The 21,125-nt window shown below is 34.5% G+C and overlaps 1 pseudogene; it reads left to right on the forward strand.

Moving 5' to 3' along the window:
• Window positions 1–13,224: 13,224 nt before the first annotated feature.
• LOC107869706 lies at window positions 13,225–14,738 on the forward strand (annotated as a pseudogene).
• Window positions 14,739–21,125: the final 6,387 nt, after the last annotated feature.

A 21,125-nucleotide genomic window follows, 5' to 3' on the forward strand; every position in this document is an offset into this window, starting at 1 on the left:
CTTTTGTATATTTTGTCCTTTTATCTCTACTAGTTTAACCACACGTGTCTTGCACGCATAATATTTGATTATTTAAAATTAAATGATTTTGTCTATTATGAAGAATTTTTATAAAGTGTAAAGTTCAAATTCACTTTTCAAAAATCTTTCACAATTTAATATAATAATATAAACAAAAGCGCGCGCACACACACACACATATATATATATATATATATATATATACATATATATATACATATATACATATATACATATACATATACATATATATATATACGTACATACATACATACATACATACATACATATTACCACTAGAAGTTCTAAATGGTTGATGGATCATCACTTTAGCATTTGTCATATAGTACCTCTTTTCCTTGTTGTTATAGGCTAAGAGAGACTCGTCAATTTGAATCATATTTGTATTATGATTATTTTCTTTTTATGTATATATATATTTAAAATCTTTCCTTATTTTTAAAGTCAAATCTTTACAAAATCTTTGATTACATTCTTATTACGTACTTAAACTTTTAAAAATCTTGTACTTCTTAATTTTTTCTTATTCTAATCGTTTTATATTTATTTTAGATTTTTCAAATCTTCTTAAAATAAAATTTAGTTGATTTAGAATTTTTAAACTAATGAAAAATGTATTAGTTGTCAGTAATTTTGATGACTTCTAATAAGGAAAGGTTTTACCATAAATATATTTAATTAATTTTCAACTCTTAAATGAGAAAAAATAGTGAAATTCCGATGACTTCTAATATGGAAAGGTTTTTCCATAAATATATTTAATTAAATTTCAACTCTTAAATGAGAAAAAATAGTGAAATTCTAATCACTTCTAATAAGAAAAGGTTTTATCATAAATATATTTAAGTAATTTTCAACTCTTAAATATTAGAAAAAAATAATGAAAAGATGATTTTGTCTGAAGCAAGGACTTTTAATAAAGAAAAAAATGTTCAAACAATAGATTATAGATTATATAAATATAGATATAGATTAAAGTTATAGATACACATTTTGGTTGACGTGTGAGCCCTACTTCATTTTTTGTTACACATGCAACATATATCTTTTTTTTTTTTGGTGAAGAAGAGGGTGTGCATTAATGTAAATAAATTTTAGTTACAAAGCAAGACCTAATTAGGTATAAAAACATGAGTGTTTTGGTTAAAGCTACCATTACTAGATACAACTTAGGAGAAGGATTTCCCCCTGACGTTTTCCCAAAAAACTACTCCTATACTAACTGGAGGAGTGACAAAGATATAAAGGTTTTCAAACAGGTCTTGCTTTGATCCCAGTTTCGTCATTGAGTTTACTACTTTATTCTGCTCCCGATATGAGTGGTGCACTAGACGATTCCCCAACTTCTCTAGTAAAGATCTGCATTCAAATAAAATAGAGTTATATAGCAAGTTTCTATGGTACAATATGTTAATCACTTCTAGAGAGTCCATGAAGATATCTAAGGGCTTTAAGGTTTGGTCTGTGGCCTGGTTGAGGCTTTGTTTGAGGGCTAAGAGCTCCATGATATTGTTGGTGGCATGGCTGAAGCTTCTGCTAAAACCTACCACCCAGTCCCATCTACTATTCGTAATAACCCCCCTATCCCTCCTCTACCTGGGTTCCCAAGATAGGACCTATCAGTGCTGAGCTTGTAGGAGTTTGAGGTGGGGGTTGTCATTTAATGGTGATGCGGGTCTTAGGTAACGGTTCCTAAAATCCCCTAGATGGTGGTATTCAACTGCTTCAGCATGGGGTATGCTGAAACAAGTTTGAGAGTTAGTATTTTGGAAGTTCTTTCCATTTTTAATCTTTTAGAAATATCAGAGGCAGAAGGGGAGCGAGGTGCTCTAGGGGGTGTTTGGATCAAAATCCTCATTACTAAGGGTTTTCCAGGTAGAGTGCCAATTATTGGTATCAAACATGAGGATATTTAGATAAAGGGCTCTTTTGTATTTTTGGATAAGATGGTGCCAAACAGTTTTGTCAACATTGCATCCGAAGTAGATGTGGTGTTGGTCCTCCTGACTATTATTACAGCTATGACAAAAGGAGTTGATGTTCAGACCTCTTTTAGCAAGAGTATGATTAGTGGGAAAGCTGTTGTGGTGCAAGAGCCACATGAAGGTCTTGATCTTGTTAGGAATTCTAAGCTTCCAGATTCAGTTGTAAGATTGGTGAGTAGTGGTGGGAGGTTTTTCCAAGCTATTGATATGGTGGTAAGTACTTTTACAGGAAAAGTGCCATCTCTAGTAAGTTTCCAGGAGTATCTTGCTTAAGGTTGAGGCTCTACAGAAAAACACTTTTATGGTATGGATAATACTGGAAGGGATGTAGAAGGGCAGAGGGGTTAAGTCCCATCTACCCTCTCTTCAAATATCTTTGACTTTATTATGATTATAGAGTGATGGGGTAGGCCCTTGGATAATGGAAGAAATAGAGGGAATTCCAGGGATCCATCTATCCTCCCAGGTATTCACCTTTGTGCCATATTTGATGGTCTAAAAGTGGGCATCCTTACACAGCTTCCAGCCATTAGTGATACCTTTCCAAATTCTGAAGCCCACACTAGTATTTTCCCTAGACTTTTATTTAGATAGGAGAGTGCTGGCCCAAAGGGAAGTAGGGTTAGAGTACTGGCCCAAAGAGAAGTAGGGTTAGAGTACATTCTCCAACCCAAGCTACAAAGAAAAGCTTTGTTCTTGATGTTAGCTCTCTACACACCTAGCCCCTCATATCTTTTGGGAAGGGTGATAGTGTCCCACCCCAGGAGGTGTATTTTTCTCTTGGCATCAGTGGTACCCTAAATGAAGTTTCTTTGGGATTTGTCAATGAGTTTATGAATAGAGCTAAGAAGGTGTATGTACTGTATAACATGATTAGAAATGCTATCCAAGGTTGATTTAGGTAGGGTTGTCCTGCCTATCATGTTGAGGAACTTGGTTTTCCAACCAGTAAGCTTGCTGTTCAGATTATCAATGAGAAATTAAAAGTCCCCCTTTTCAATTTTTTTATAGAAGATGGGGCAGCTCAGGTATTTACCAAAATTAGAGAAAGGGTGGATGCCTAAAGTATTGCTGAGGTTTCCCTGATCCTCAGGAATACAGTTAGCATAGAAGATAGCTCTAGATTTAGAAAGGTTGATCCTTTGCCTAGAATGAGAGCTGAAACTATGAAGGATTCTATTGATGGTGTGATAGTTCTTTAGGTCAGCTTTTGCAAAAAGAGTGAGGTCATTAGCAAAGAAGAGGTGGGAGACAGGGTGTTCCCTTTTGGAGATGGAAATAGGTGTCCAATTAAGCATGTCAACTTTATGGGTGATTCTTCTTGACAACATTATCATGCAGAGAATGATTAGGTAGGGAGAAATAGGGTTCCTTTGTCTAATGCCCCTTGAGGGAGTGAAGCTGGTTGTTTTTCCTTCATTAACAAGAATAGAGATGGATGAAGAAGAGATACAAGAGAGGATGAGCTTGATGAGGTTAGGGGGAAATTAAAGAAAATAAGGGCCTTCCTGATAAAGGACCACTCCAATGTATCAAAGGCTTTCTCTAGGTCAATTTTGAGGAGCATGTTAGCCTTCTTACCCTTCATCTTGGAGAAGTTACTAATATATTCTTGCATAATGTTGATATTGTCAGAAGCTCTCCTGTTGGCCATTAAGCTGGCCTGGCAAGGGCCAATGATCTTTGCTGGGAAAGGCTTTAGCCTGGAGGTTATGATATTGGTTACGAACTTATGCTGGGTATTGTAGATCCCTATGGGCCTAAAGTTCTTAAGAGAGGTGGCATTCCTATATTTGGGGATGAGGCAAAGGTATGTAGAGTTCACTTGAGGGTTTATAGAGTAGGAGGTGAAGGTTTCTTGACAAAATTTGAACAGAGGGGACCCACAGTGTCCAAAATTTCTGGTAAAAAAATAGGTATAGACCATTAGGCCCAGGGGCCTTGTTGGGTTTGAAGAAAAGATAGCCTTTTTGACTTTCTCCATAGAAGGGATGGCTTAAAGGGCTTTATGGTTAAGGGGGTTAATGCTACCCTTAGTAGAAGGGTTGAGCTGGGTAGTAAGATAACCCAGGGTATGATCAGTAGTGTAGAGGTTGGCATAATAGAAGGACACTATTTGTTCAATATCAGTATGATAGTAGTGCCAATTGCCACTATCATTAATGAGGGAGTGGATTTTATTTCTTTTCCATCTAATGAGAGTGGAAGTATGGAAGAATCTAGAGTTTGAGTCCCCTTCTAAAAGCCAAGAGATTCTGGACTTGAGTTTCCAAAACTCAGTCTCTAGGGTGAGGACATGGTTGAACTCTTTCAGGAGAGTTACCTCCAGCCCATGGAAAAAGGAACTCGTTGGGTTTTTGAGAAAGTTCTAGATGCCAGCTAACTTTGCAAGCAAGTTTTTTTTCTTGGAAAAGATGTTACCAAAGACAAGCTTATTCCAATTCCTAGCCCTATTTTCAAACTCAGTGGTAGCCATAGTGATGCAAGGTCAATCTAGGAAAGAGTCTTTTATAAGGTTAGGAAAATCTTGATGACTAAGCCATGTGGATTCTGCTTTAAAATTCTTAATCTGATTAGGGGGGGGGGATAACCCATATTAAGAAGAAGAGAGGAGTAGTTAGAGTGGGTTCTAGGGAGGTAAGAGATGGTGGCCTCTGGATAGAGATGTACTCAATCATCATTAGCAAGGAATCTATCCGTCCTTTCTAAGATAAGGCATTGTCTATTCCTATATCTCATATTGGACCAAGTGTACTTACTACCTCTAAAACCTAAATCAATGAGCTTACAATAATTTAAATAGTTCATAAAAAGATTAGACCTGATAATGTTAATCCTAGAGCCTCCAAATTTTTCAGAAGCCCTAAGGACCTCATTGAAATCTCTCCTAACTAACTATCTCTTGCCCTCAAGGAGAATGTATGTATCATAGAAAGAAGAGAGTTGGTCTCAGAGGTTAAGTCTGGATTAAAAATCAGTACTAGTATAGATAACACTAAGAAACCAAGAAGAGGGTAGGAAGTTTACCTTAACTTTAGCATTGATGACCTGAGAAGAGATGAAGACAACACAAATAGAGATAGAATTCTCTTTCTAAATGATGACTATCCCACCCGAGTTACCATTTGCTTCAGCCTGGATGTGGTTATGGAATCCACGCTCCTCACAAAGGTCTTGGTGGTCAGTTATCTTGGTTTCAAATAAGGCAAGGATGCATGGTGCATGTTGACCATAGTCTTTCAATGCTTTCTAAGCTCAGCATTCTTGGCCTCTCTAGTATTCCACATAAGACAGTTTTTCATCTTGGAGTAAAGAGGGTGGTGAGTTTCTGTTGCAGTTACCTTGTCCTTCCCCTTGGGGTTGGAGACGGATGTCTGAGAAGGAGTCTTACTTTTCCTACTGAGATAGGATAGTATGGCCTTGGTGGCCTCTTTTATCATAGGGTTTGTTGGGCTTATTTTTATACCTAGACCTGCTAATCCTAGAGGTATCAGGATGATCACAATCTCCTGGACTGGCTCGGTGAACTCTAGATTTAGAGGCTCTACCATATTGAGGAATTCTATTTTTGGCACCTTGATCTGAGAAAAAAAGCCCTCCATGTCCTTGTTGATTGCTCTTAAGGCATCCAGTACATTCAGTCTCTCTATCCTCTCGAGTGTCAGATGAGGAGAGAGTGAGAGAGTTGATGGTGCCATTTCCTGGCTGAGGGGGACCAGTTGCTCCCCAGTTAGAGGTATAAAATCTAGTCCCAAGAGCATCATTGTAGGGTTATGAGAAGGAAAAAAGAAGAGTCCCAAGCTGATTTGGTTCATTATGTTGGCTAGGGACTCTATACTCAGTTCCTCTTGAAATGATGAGTTGATCACATGGAATAGGATGGCCATCCAGACATTGGACCCATGTGTCTGCAGACCTTGGTTCAGGATTACCATAGCTAGTTGGGCCAGGTATTAGGGGTCCTAGATTATAATGGTGATGTGTTTCCCTTCCCATTCCAGATGAAGAGGGACTGTTTGGTTAGATAAGCAAACTTCCAACGATGAAGTTGGTTGATGGTCCGGGGAAAGTGGAGATGTTGTGATGGTAATCAGGTTGGTGTTTGGAGAATCCATCAGATCTTCTTGAGAAAGCTCTATCATTTTTACCTTAGAATATAAAGAGTGAGAGGAGGTGGGAGAAGGCAGCTGAGGAGTTTTCCCATAGGGAACTCCACCAACATTAAATGCCTTATCCAAAGTTGAGACATTCTTAATCATATCACTGCAGGAAATGGAAAGGTTTCCCCACAGTTTTGAGAGAACTCTCATGATTGCTCAAGACTATGTGTCCTGGGGTGGCCCACATGGAGGAGTTTCTTTTATTTTTACATTAGATTATAGAGGAAGATAAATAATTTTAGAATGTAGGGAATTAATTTGAGATGGACTGGGTTCTTTAGGACCCAATTGGGTCTTAGATATAGGCCCAGGGACTCCATGATAAATAGGTTGATTGCCCAAAGAGCGGTTCTGTGGGCCTCCTATTGCTTTGTTGAGATGGGCTTTGCCTTTTGATAACCCATTACTCAATTTGGCCTCAGCCTCTTTCGGAGGAGGCTTAAATATAGAATTGGGCTCTGAAGTCTGACCTTGGGCCAACCCATGTTGAGAAGTTTCAGAGAGTGGAGGGTGAGATTTTAGCTGTGCCGCCACCGGAGAACCAGGTTTAAGAAACTTACCTGACACCACATCAAAAGTTTTAATCTTGACAATGAGTATTTCTTGAGTATTTGATTGGTGTGTCGTTTGCATTGCCTTTTTCTTTTTGGACAAGTGAACCGTTTGCCACTCATAGGAGCTATCTACTGCTGGTTTGGTCTGCTCTAATTCATTGATGGATTATGTTTCCACTCCAACTCTATTTTAGTCGTACTATAAAGATCTGAATGGGTACGAACATATAGATGTTGTGTGACCTAATCTTTTATAATTCTTGCATAGAAATCCCTCTTCTTCTTAGAGCAGGAGTTGGGTGTGATGATTGATGGATACTGAAGCTACAACCAATGTATCAAGGGGTATTTGGACGTATGAGCACCGCCGAGGTTCATGCATCAACCTTTAAAAGTTGCCCGATTCTATTGCCTATTCGTTGTAGAATAAGGGCATCGTATAGCTCAGTTGGTAGTTAGGGCAGCCTGACCCAGATGGCGGTGGAGTCCACCTTGGAATTGGCAGGTACAAAGTTAGGTTCCCACTTTCGAACAGATACAAAGGAACCAACGATAAACCATGGTCCGCCATAAAGAATTGACGATTAGCTTTCTGCTTTTGAGAGTTTTTCTATGTAGAAGCCCATCCCTAAATCTATTAGGGATAGGGGTTCTTGAATTTTCCAAAGGTCTTCCAATTTTCTCTTTAGATATTGGTGGTTGAATTTGGAATTGAACGGTTTAACTATAACGGAGTGGATTCAAGGGGCATACAACCTCTGTTTGTCCTCCTCCATCAATAGAATGCCTTGGTCGATGGTTCCAAGGTTCCCATCTTTGACTGGAGTGCCAATTTTTGGGTTTGAATCTGGGGGTATGATTTTCTCTATTGTTACATCTTTATACAAGAGTGGAAGGGGGAGGGGCTCCGCCATTAGTATTTCATTGGAGATAACCGGTATTGGGGGATTTGGTAACAGAGGTGGAGTTAAGGTTGGATCCATGGCTGAAGTTGATGCCAAGGTTAGGGGAATTTAGAGAGAGGGGCGTCTTTTTCTCACTAAGAATCTTTTGATAATAAAGTGCCTTTCTTAATTAATATATATCACTTATTAAGTACTCCACTCATATCTATGTAGGCCAACATGAAGCTTCATTTGACATGTACCTTTTCCTTTCTTTTTAAACATCGGATCCTCTTCTCTAGTTTTTAATTAAGTCATTGATAGATTTTTAAATTTGTTTAGATATTTTACTTAAACACATTAACTCACTCTTGTATTTATTAAACATTTATACTGCTCAAAATATATATATATATATATATATCTATTAAATATTTTTTTACTAACATAACATCATAAGTATAATGCACATCTCGAAACATGCATAAAACAAGAAAAATATATTTACAAGGTCAATTAAAAAGTGACATGTCAATAAAATAAAAAGTCAAAATGAAATATATTTTAAAAAATTAAAACCTTCCTCACTGTCTTCCACAACTTCTCGCATGTAATTTGACTCATTATTTTACCTTGTCCAATTCATCTGTATCGGCTTGTTCTCTACTGCGCCTCTCTCTCTCTCTCTCCCCTACAAAATGTAAAACATATATACATACATCATATAACAAACTCATCTAGAGCTGTTAATATGGGTTGGGCTTATGAGGCCGACCCAACCCGACCCTTTGATTAAGTGGGGTTGGGCTAAGTTTTTTCAGTCCATTTAGAAATGTAGCTTATAGGCCCAGCTTCACTTAGGCCATCGGCCTCAGAGGCCTAACCTGTCAGCCTCAGAGGCCAACCCATGGGTTGGGATATTAATACTAATTATTAAATATTTTTAAGTTGGTTATTTATTTATTAGGAATTAGAATTTTGTCAATTTTTTCTAACTAGCTACTAATTTTGTTTATTCATTCTTTGGTTGATACTAATTTTTTGAAAGTTTTTAGTGTGTGCTTGAAATGGCTGGTAAGCTGCTTTTAGTTGTGAACTTCAAAAAGTTGCTTTTACTCGTGATGGTTTAGTAGTTGTCGCCTTTGCTTAATGCAATATTCTGTTCTTCAAATTTAGACTCTCTTCTATTATAATCTTGCTTCTTTTATATAGATACTTTGTGTATATCTATATTTATTATCTTAATAATATTAGAATTTTTCTATTGAATTTGTAGCTAATCATCATTTCTTGGCTTATTACAGTATGCCATGAGCTAATTATAACTAAGGGATCGTTTGATGTGAGGTATAAGGGATAAATTGTTCAATATAAAATAAATGACTTTTTTATCCTATATTTGGTGTGAGGTATTAGTTAGTACCGGTATTATTTATCGCACCATTTACATCATAGTGATGAGATAAATTATTCATATACATAATGAAATAACTAATTTCGAAATTAAGTATCCCAAGATAACTCTTTCCCAACCTAACAGCCCTTAAAGGTATTAGTAAGATGCCTATAACATACTAAAAATTAATAGAAGATATATTAAAGTGAAACCATAAAAGTTGGTGATAGTCTAGTACTTACAATATTTTTGTTTATTATATTTCGGGTTGCTTTTATTTTTTCTGAAGGGTCAATCTGCCCCAACCCGCGGCCCACTTAGGAATGGGTTGGACCAGCATTTTAAAGGCCCTTTAGTCAAAAGGCTTAGTCTATCCTAACCCATTTAATTCTCTAACCCCCTAGGGTTAGATTAGGTTGGGTTGGGCCAACCCATTTTGACAGCTCTAGACTCATCATACTATATAGTATTTTTAATTATTATAATAATTTTGCATAGAATATAATTTGAGTGAAAAGCCCATTTGAATCAAAAAGTTCTGGTGAGACACTTTTTTTCCGATAAAATTAATGCGAATTTGAAGTTATTTTCTTTAAAACTGTTAAAGAATTTAAAGTTTTGAACCTTAAAAAAGCACACAATAGAAGAAGTAGAAAAAATTATAACAACTCAATAGTTGGATTAATGTGTGGGGTTGCAGTAGTTATGATGGTTTTCTACCACAATACGTATCTGTTTCTTTGTCCGTCTCTTATACCAAATTAAACCCCAACATAAATCAAATTTAAAATAAAAAACAAAACAAATCTAAAAAGGAGAGAAAAAAAAGAAATAAGGGAAGGAGATTTAAAATGGAGAAGAAGATGAAGCAAGAGCGGAGAAGAAGATGATAAAGGCTAAACACGGAGGGGGTGGGGATCGATTTTTTTCTAATTTTTTTAACCTATAAATAGTAGTTAATAAGAGGTAAAAAAGACAGTGGGGTGAAGAGGCGATGGATTAACATTTTTAAAAATTCGAAAATAATTTTTTTTGATGTTGCTATGCAATACATTCTTTTAAATATATTGGATTCATATGACGCGTGTTATTATTTAATTCATCAAATTGTCATATCATTGCGAGTGCATCACACATAATTGATAATCTTTAATGAATTGTCAAAAATCTATTTAAGTAGTTTAAATTCAAAGGGATAAAAGTGTTTAATAAGTACAAGAGTGAGTTGAGGTGTTCAAGTGAAATATCCCAAAAAGTTTAGAAGTTTGTTGATAACTCAACGGTTAAGCCCTATTGTTTTTTCGGAGGGGGGGGGGGGGGGGGGCACTATTTCAACAAATTCTATAGAAAGAAAATAAAATCTACTCTTACCATTTCTCAACCAATTAAAATGGCATTGATTAATTTTATAATTGCATGATCTGTGTGTTTGAATTTTAAAAATAATTAACGTTTATTAATGCTATTACTAATAAATACAATATTACTATAAATTACAATGATTAATAATTTAAAATATATAAGAAATTTGGTTGACTCTTAAAAATTATATTTGTTCCACGTAATTGAGAAAGAGAAATTGCATATATTATGTGGAAACTAAATAAAGATCCTATAAATCACAATAATTAACAACTCAATATATTTAAAAATTATATAAAAAAATTTGATCACTCTAAATTTCATTTCTATCACATAAATTAAGTGTAATAGCCCAACTTATTATTAGACTTTTTAACAAAGAGTTAATTGATAATTGTAATTAATTATTAATATTTATTAAGAAATTAAATGGGGACAAGCCAAAATCCTTCTTCAGTTTCGCGTTAATCACATTACAAGTAGAATACTAGGGCTATATATTGCTCCCTTTATTCTTGGAGGAGATCTTCAAGTAATTTTATAATTGCATGATTTGTGTGTTTGAATTTTAAAAATAATTAACGTTTATTACTGTTATTACTAATAAATGTAATATTACTATAAATTACAATGATTAATAATTTAAAATATATTAAAAATTTGATTTACTGTTAAAAAATATATTTGTTCCACGTAAATTGAGACAGAGGAATTGCATATATTATGTGAAAACTAAATAAATATCCTATAAATCACAATAATTAACAACTTAATATATTTAAAAATTATATAAAAAAATTTGATCACTCCAAATTCCATTTCTATCACATAAATTAAGTGTAATAGCCCAACTTATTATTATATTTTTTAACAAAGAGTTAATTGGTAATTATAATTAATTATTAATATTTATTAAGAAATTAAAAGGGGACAAGCCAAAAGCCTTCTTCAGTTTCGCGTTAATAACATTACAAGTAGAATACTAGGGCTATATATTGCTCCCTTTATTCTTGAAAGAGATCAGCAAGCAGTATAGGAGAAAAAAAATATAGGTTGGAGAACAGAAAAGTGGAATTGAAGTTTCTCAATTATTAAGGTATGAACTTTTCCATCGTTCTTTAGCATCAAAATTAAAATACACATACATCAGTGTAGTGTTTGTTCATAATATTAGTGCAATAAGCTAGAATAGAAATAATTGGGGCTTATGACTGGTCTATAGTGAAGGTTTGCGCTATTACAGTAGTGATTATCAGAAGAAGAAAGTAAACTGGGACTTAGTTTTGATTTCATTAGCATGAGAAAATAAGTTTTGATTTCATTAGCATGAGAAAATATCAATTCTCAACTTTGGAAGCTATTGATAGTAAGCAAAACTAAACCTTTGTTTGAGAATTTTCTTTTCCTCATCGTTGGTGTCATGTTTGGACAGTTGTATTAAAATATTATTGTTAATTCAATATGTACGGTGTGAGATACTAAGGTCTAGCTCTAAGTTTAAAAGTTAAGGATATTGAAACTTGGTCCGAAATAGCATAATTGATATTGTTATTTAAAATTTTATTTAGATTGATCCCGTTGGTCGTAGTTTGGTTGATATCCTACACATTGCAAAGTTGAAGAATTTTTTATTAGCAAGGTAAGTGAGACTTTAAACTTTGATTCTTGCTTTTCAAACTACTTTATAAAAATAGATATATATATTTTTTTTTGCCCAGTCCATGTGTTGGAACAAGCGTGCGGCTTGGTGGAATCGGTGGTATTGACTAATTGTGAATATGTATTTGTGAAGTTTAGTGAGAACTGCTTAGTGATAATATGTGAGATGATGTTGAGGCGTTGAGCATATTTTGTTCACTGCCGTTATAGTCTCTTGGGATATACATAACTGATGTAACATGTTAGGGGCATACTTATGCTACCGTAATATGTTAGGGGCTTGTGCACGCTATCATAAAAGACTTTTGGGACATTATATATGTTGTCGTGGACTTTTCGGGATTCTAAGTCGATCACCTTCACTATCATTTATGACAAGTTGTGAGAGTTGGTTTAGTTAAGATACGGAATGGCTTTTAAACTTCCTTTTAAATCTTATTGACATTACCTTATGAGAGATAATATGTACATATTATTTGTGTATTTTGTTATGCCTTGTATTTTCTAACACTTATTCCAAGGGTATTAAAGTAGCGGGTCGAGGATCTTACTGGGTTATATTTATATATAACTCACTCCTTACTTGCATATCTATAGATACAGTTATGGAGGAAGAGACTTATGGCTGACGGTCTTTATGTATGGATTCTGTCGTTGAGGTGAGCCTTAGCATTATTCGTGGAGGCTGTCATCTAGATTTAATTATTTTTAGATTATATTTCTTTTCGTTGGGTTTGCATGCCCGAAAGCTGGACTCATGTAACTCGGTTTAGATGCTTCATGGTCTTAGTATAGGATTTGGGGCTTAAGATTATCCAAGTATTGTTGTTTTCATAAATCGTATTATGATAATTGGGTGGATAATTACTTTGCGTTTGATAATTATTTCATGCATTTAAAGTTTCACATGTTTTTATCTCAGTATTTGTAGACATTTTGAATGTATGGAAAATTAGTTCTCCCGACAAGTGCTGTTAGTGGGAGTTAGTCATGCCTAGGGGATATTTTGAGATGTGACACTAACAGAAAAAAAAGTAAAGTATATTGGGTCCAGGCTCATTTATCTAATAAATATATATTTCTCCAAACGTGTTGAACAATTCAGCTAGCACAGTGAAAGTTGTAAAAGCATTTATATATTGTTTTTATGAATTTGACCAGTGAAATGTATGTTATCTGGAAATTACTAAACCCCATCAAGCCATTTGCTATAAAGAAAAGAATAGATATGAAATATTAAGTCTAGAGAGGTTTAAGAAATGAGTACTAATGAAGCAACATCTCTGGTGGATCTTCCATCCCCAATCTCGCTGGACATTTTCTCAAGATTACCTCCTCCCACAGTTTTATATGGCAAAAGTGTGCATGGAATATTTCAAAATTTAGCCTTATATTCTGAATTTCCAAATTTATTACACTCACCATCTCCACCCAGCAACATCAATTTTTTCCAATCTATATCTAATGGGATTTCTTGTACCAACACTTTAAAGTACTTAAAGTTTGTTGATAACCCTGAAGATCAGGGTACTCATGAAATTTGTCATGATCCAAATTTTGTTGAACTTGATCTGCAACTATACTTTACCGCTGGTACATATTCCCTAATTGGATCGGTTCATGGCTTCGTTTGTGTAAACTACTTCCCTAATTATGTTGATAGTATTTATATCCTCAATTCGAGAACAAAGAATATGTCATCCTTCCAGAGATCGAAGGGTTTGGAGAGTGGCCCGATATAGTTAACTATGTTTTTGGTTTCAATCCTATTTCATTTGAATACAAAGTGGTTAGAATTTACCAATTGGAAGTTCTAGATGATAATACTAGCTATTACAAGTCTGAAGGTCAAGTCTACACAATTAGGAAAGGGAATTGGAGAATTGCAGGACATGTCATATTTTGTTTTCATTGCAAGCCATCTGGGGTGAATCTCTATGGAAAGCTTCATTGGTTGGTTTCTGATGCCGATAGATATGAGTTAATATGTTCGTTTGATTTGGACAATGAGTTATTTTAATTATTCCCTACGGCTCTAGGCTACACTGTGGAATGTTATAGGAATTTGAGACGTTTGGGTCTTTTTGGACGTTGTCTATGTGTTTGTGATAATAATGCAAATAGTCATTTTGAGGTAAAGGTAATGAAAGAGTACAGAGTTACTAGTTCATGGCTTAAAGAGATTGTCATAAATATAACTCCCGAATGCAATGATTGGTTATGCAACGAAATGATATATCTGTTGAAAGTTTTTGAAAGTGGAGAGCTGTTGTTCTTGTGGTGTGACACGCATAACTGGCATGACGATTCCTTATTCTTGCACCACCCTATGAAGAAAATATCAGAAAAGCTTGATGTATTTCCGGGAAACATCTTAGCATGTGGCCATATATCAAATTCCCTCTCTCTCAAGAATTTTGGAGCAGAGACTGTGAATGTCTTTTAGATTGTCAAAATTCATGTATTGTACCATTCTTTTTTATTTCTTAATTTTGTGACTCTCTTCGGATTAAAGAAGTTTGGTTAGTAAATTTGTTTGGCTAACCAGTATCAAGGTGCCATTTGGACATAATTTCAGATATCAATGATTTGAAATCATGTCGAGTTAAAGTTGAAATTTTGCTTAGACATGCTATTTGAATTTCCTAAGTTGTATTCTTTCCTCATAAATATAAAAGTCTAACAATTTGAGAAAACTATTAAAACTCCCTCTACTCTTACAATGAGCAAACCATAGTTCATAAACAAATTATCTGAATACCCTAAGACAACTAATGCTTCACAACTATATAATATATCCTCGTTCCATTATTCTACTGAGGTCCTAAGTGTTAGCTAAACGATGGTAGTGACTGTGACTATAAAGTGAGCGAGTGGAATAACAAGAAAATAGTAAAACAGTCAAGGCAAATAAAGAATGCTTAAAAGGAAAGCTAAAGTTTTTTTCGTTGTAGAATAGAGAAAAGTAGAAATTCGGATCCTTTACAGTGGGGGAGAGTGTAACTATTTATAGGATACAAAGACTGTCCACAAAAAATGAGATAGTTTTGTTTTCAAACCTTTAGTACCATGACCATAGCAACTTGTCTTTGAGTTGTTGATGTTAGGTTCAATTGGTGTGAATGAAAAATGAAGGGACACAACCCTTCAAGGAAAAGACACATTGTTTCGGAAAAAGGGTGATTGTTCGGATGGTTGTGACTGTTACAAAAAGATATACTATTTCGAATGGACAGATATGACTATTTCTAAATGATATACCTTTTCAGTGCACCATTGCCTCCTTTTTAAAGGGGCACTTCATGACTATATAAACCTGTATTTTTTCCACAGGTTGAATAAGAAAATTTCTGCATAGAAAAAAATATTTCTTTTGCTTCTAAAAACACTGTGTGATCATCTACTGTTGAGTGAGTTCGAATAAAATAAGAAGGTTTGAGGTACCACTACATTATGATTGTGAATCCATTTTATGATGGGAGGAAAAATTCCGCAACCTCGAGTACTTGAGGGGAATTAATTTCTGAAGGACACTCCGTGAATTCGGATGACTTGGGTATATTTATGTTTCATCTTATTTCTTAAAAAATTAAATAACACACTTCTTTGATAGTTCATATTAGACTTGTGTTGAAGGTGTTGAAAGCTTCATAAGCGTTCTTGAAAAAGTCTTGAACTTGTGTTGAAGTTTAGTGTATAAATATACAGATTGTGTACCTGAAACAACAATCTTAAGGAATTAATTGGAAAAAAAAAATATATATATTTTTTGCTTGTTTGGTGAAATTTTATTTTTACTAAAGTATTTTCGTATTGTTTGGTTTCTGGAGATTAAAGCTTTATGCTTTATACTCTGTTTGAACTTAACAAGTGATTTAAAGAAATAAAAACTTCATCACAAGTTAAAGGTCATTCGTTTAACGATTGGAAGACATAAAAACTTCATCGTTAAACTAGAAACAAGTTGTGTTTAAAGTTGCTATATTCTTTTAGTTAGAATTGTGATATACTAAAGTTGACTGTCATTTTGGTGATAGGAAAGATGACTAATGATGGTCATGTAATCGAAGGTGCGACAAGTGTGGCACAACTAATGTTGCTACAACCAGTCGCACAACTGCGCCACCCCCTATGGCACTAGCGGAAAAAGCCCTAAAAAATTTTTGGAGTTGATTTTAAGCGGTGGAAATAGAAGATGTTCTTCTATTTGACAACCTTATTTCTGCAAAGGTTTATATCAGAAGATGCTCCAGAAGTGCCCGAAGAAACTTTAGACATGGAGCGGTTCGCTGTAACAAAGGCATGGCAACATTCTGATTTCCTATGTAGGAATTATATCCTAAGTGGCCTCCAAGATGACTTATACGATGTTTACAGTAGAATGAAGACATCTAAAGAATTATGGAATGCGCTAGAAAAGAAATATAGGGCCGAGGATAAGGTAACCAAGAAGTTCTTTGTTGCACGATTCCTTGAGTACAAAATGATTGACAACAAAGCTGTCGTTTCACAAGTACATGAATTGCAAGTCATTATCCATGATCTCTTTGCCGAAGGTATGAATTTAGTGAATACCTTATTTGAATATGTTAAAAATATTCTTAATGTTCACATGAACTTTGTTGTAGATTTGGTTGTGAACGAGGCATTTCAAGTTGCTACAATAATAGAGAAGTTGCCACCTTTGTAGAAGAACTTCAAGAATTACTTGAAACACAAACAAAAAGAGATGGAAGTCAAAGACCTCATTGTGAGGTTGCGCATTGAGGAAGACAACAAAGCCGCAGAGAGGAGGTCTAAAAGAAATTCTACAATGAATGGATCTAATATTGTAGAAGACGACCCTAACAACTTAAAGAAGTGGACGAAAACTGGATAACAAAGCAATTAACCTAAGAAGAAATTTAAAGAGAAATGCTTTAATAGTGGTAAGATTGGCCACAAGTCTACAGATTGTCGTGCCTCAAAGAAAGGCAAAAAGAAAGATAAAACAAATATGACTGAATCCAAGAACGAAATGGTCGATCTATGTGTCATGTTTTCTGAATGTAACTTGGTGGGAAATCCTCGAGAATGGTGGATGGATTCTGGTGCGACCTGCCACATTTGTGAAAATAAAAAGTTGTTTGTTGTATTTGCTCTGGCTTATGGCGAAGAGAAGATCTATATGACAAACTTCATAACTGCAAAGTTGAAGAGATAGGAAAAATCTTCTTGAAAATGACGTCAAGCAAAGTATTGACCCTCAATAATGTCCTTTATGTACCGGAGTTAAGAAAGAACTTAATTTTTGTATCACTTCTTAACCAAAATAAATTCAAAAATGTATTTTATTTTTGGAAAAATTATAATTAGCAAAGGGAAAGTGTATGTAGGAAAAGGCTGCCTCATTGAGGGCCTACTTAAGATGAATGTAATGACAATTGAAATCAATAAAAGTTATGTTTTTTCTTACTTTCTTGAGTCCAATGAATTGTGTCATGAATGATTAGGACATGTCAATTATAAAACTTCACAAAAACTGATTAACTTAGAAATTTTGCCAAACTTTGAGTGCAATAAATCAAAATTTCAAACGTGTGAAATCAAAGTATGCTAAGCATCCGTATAAGTCCATTGAAAGAAATTCCAATCCCTTAGACTTAATACACACTGATATTTATGATATGAAGTCAACACCATCTAGTGGTGGAAAAAAATATTTTACAACTTTTACTGACGATTGCACTAGGTACTGTTATGTCTATTTTCTAAACAATAAGGATAAAACAATAGATGCGTTTAGGCAATATAAAATAGAAGTTGAAAATCAGTCAGAGAACAAGATCAAAATAATAAGAAGTGATAGGGGCAAAAAATATGAATCTCTCTTTGCAAAAATATGTGTAGATAACGGAATTGTCCATCAAACTACAACCCCATATTCACCTCAATCTAATGAAATTATGAGAAGGCAAAACCAAACCTTAAAGGAAATGATGAATGCCTTAGTAATAAGTTTAGGTTTACCGCTAAACTTGTGGGGGGAAGCTATCTTTATAGCCAATCGAATAATCAATAGAGTTCTCAATAGTAAGACACAATTAATTCCATATGAAAATGGAAAGGAAGAAAACCCAGCTTGAAATATTTCAAAGTGTGGAGGTGTCTAACGAAAGTCCAAGTTCCTATGCCTAAAAAAGTAAGGATAGGACCTAAGACAGTGGATTGTGTGTTCAATGGATATGCTAAAAATAGTAAAGCATGTCAATTTTTGGTTTATAAATCCAAATATTTGGATATCAAGGAAAATATGATAATTGAATCAGACAATATTGAGTTCTTTGAACACATTTATCCTTATAAAACTAGACATAAATAGTCTAGTGGAGGTTCTAAATGACCTCGAGATGAACCAAGTGAGGATGTACATAATGATGAGAATCCAAGAAATAGTACACGTCAAATAATGCCAACTTAGTTTGGATCGGATTTTGTAACTTTTTTCTTAGAAAATAAGCCTTAAACATTTAAAGAAGCGATGTCATCTTCAGACTCATCCTTTTGGAAAGAGGCAGTCAATAGTGATATTGAATAAATCTTGAGCAACCATACGTGAGAGTTGGTTAATTTTCCTCTAGGAAATAAACCTTTAGGTTCTAAATGGATCTTCAAAAAAAAAAATGAAAGCGAATGGTACTATTGAAAAATACAAGGCAAGACTTGTAGTAAAAGACTTTAAATAGAAATAAGGACTTGATTACTTTGACATATACTCACATTTAATAAGGATAACGTCAATTCAGATGTTAATTTCCTTGACAAAGGTATATGGTTTTGAAATTCATCAAATGGATGTGAAAATAGCATTCCCAAATGAAGAATTGGAGGAAGAAATTTACATAGAACAACTCAATGATTTTGTTGTTCCTGATAAAGAAAAGAGGGTGTGCAGATTAGTTAAGTCACTCTATGGACTAAAACAAGCACCTAAACAGTGGTATGCAAGTTTGACCAAACCATGTTGGCAAACGAATTCGAAATAAATGAATGTGATAAATGTCTTTACATTAAAAGACAATCCAAATCACAAGGTCATTATTTGTTTGTATGTGGATGATATGTTGATTATTAGTAGAGACATTTCTAACGTAAATGCTACGAAATGAATGCTTGAGAGCGAGTTTGATATGAAAGACCTTGGAGTTGCGGATGTGATCTTAGGAATAAGAATCCATAGAACTTCATAAGGATTGGTATTGTCACAGTTTCATTACATCAAAAAATTACTTGAAAAGTTCAATTATTTAGAATTTGGTATTGCCAAGACTCCATTGGACATGAGTTTTGCACTTCAAAAGAATAAAGGTAAAAGTCACTCGTAGTTGGAATATGCAAGAATGTTGGGATGTTTAATGTATATAATGAATTGTATATGTCCAGACATAATATGTGCTATTAGTAAGTTGTGTCGGTACACGAGTAATCCCAATAAAACTCATTAGATGGGAATGAAAATAGTTTTGGTGTATCTTAAATACACTCAAGATTATGCTTTGGTTTATAATAAATATTCTGTGGTACTTAAAGGATACAGTGATGCAAATTGGATCATCATTTCGAATGAAGTAAAATTCATGAGTTGATATGTATTTACTATAGGTGGAGGAGCAGTCTTTTGGAAATCGTCCAAACAGATATGTATTGCTTGCTGCACAATGAAATCTGAGTTTATCATACTAGATAAAGTCAGTGAAGAAGTAGAATGGCTTCAAAATTTCTTGAAGGATATTCTTTATTGGACCAAACCATTTCCACCGATATGTATACACTGTGATAGTCATGTGGTAATAGGTAAGGCAGGGAGCATGATGCACATCGATAAATCTCATTACATAAGACGGAGACATAATACCATTAGAGAACTTCTCTCTAGTGGAATTATCACTGTTGACTATGTGAAGTCAAAGAATAATTTGTCAATCCACTTATAAAACACCTATTTAGAGAGAAAGTTGAGAGAACAACCAAGGGAATGGGTTTACGACCTAGGACAAGTTAATATGGCGGTAACTCTACCTAGCATTCTGGAGATCCCAAGAACTAGGTTCAAGGAGATCAAACAAAGTTATGTCTGACAGGTTCAACATTATCAATAGACCTAACCCATTCTCATGATGTAGACAATGTTTAGTAAATAAGGATAAGACCTATGGTGTTAAGTCTATTAATGATTATCTAAATTTGGAATATTTGACCAAAACTTTTAATATATAGGATTGAACATTTAGAAATCACCTATGTGAGGGTGAAGTGGAAGCCGCTTCAAGGAGAATATTAGTAAAGGCCTATTCTCTAAGCTCTCATAAAATCGGAATGTGTTTATGGCTGAAATGAACAAAACTGTGAGAACCATAAATGGCAAAAGGCTGGTTGTGTGACATGTGTTGTCTAGATGTACATTAAAGATCGATAGTTCAAAGATATCAAATCTACTGATTGACCGAGTGCATCCGATACATGTTCACTATGAAAAGTTAAAAGGGAAATCCACTTATCCAGATGCAATCAGTCTTTGCTTGATGATCACATACTTGTTCATAAAGTTTTATAAGGAATAGCCATTACCCATTAATGTGGGGGATTGTTGGGTTCAATTGATGTGAATGAAAAATAGAGGGACACAATCCTTCGAGGAAAAGGCACACTATTTTAAAAAAGGGGTGACTGTTCGGATGGTTGTGACTATTCGAAAAAGACATACTATTTTGAATAGACATACATGGCTATTTCGAAATGATACACCTTTCCAATGAACCATTGCCTCCTTTCTAAAAAGGCACTTCATGACTATATAGACTTGTATTTTTTCCACATGTTGAATACAAAATTTCTGCATAAAAAAATATTTCTCTTGCTTCTAAAAAATCCGTGTGATCATCTCCCATTGAGTGAGTTCGAATAAAATAAGAAGGTTTGAGGTACCACTACATTCTGATTGTGAAGCCATTTTAAGATGGGAGGAAAAATTCCGCAACCTCGGGTATTTGAGGGGAATTAATTCCTTAAGGGTACTCTGTGAATTCAGAGGACTTGGCTATATA

This window comes from Capsicum annuum, chromosome 4 (genome assembly GCF_002878395.1).
Source record: "Capsicum annuum cultivar UCD-10X-F1 chromosome 4, UCD10Xv1.1, whole genome shotgun sequence".
Classification (NCBI taxonomy): Eukaryota; Viridiplantae; Streptophyta; class Magnoliopsida; order Solanales; family Solanaceae; genus Capsicum; species Capsicum annuum.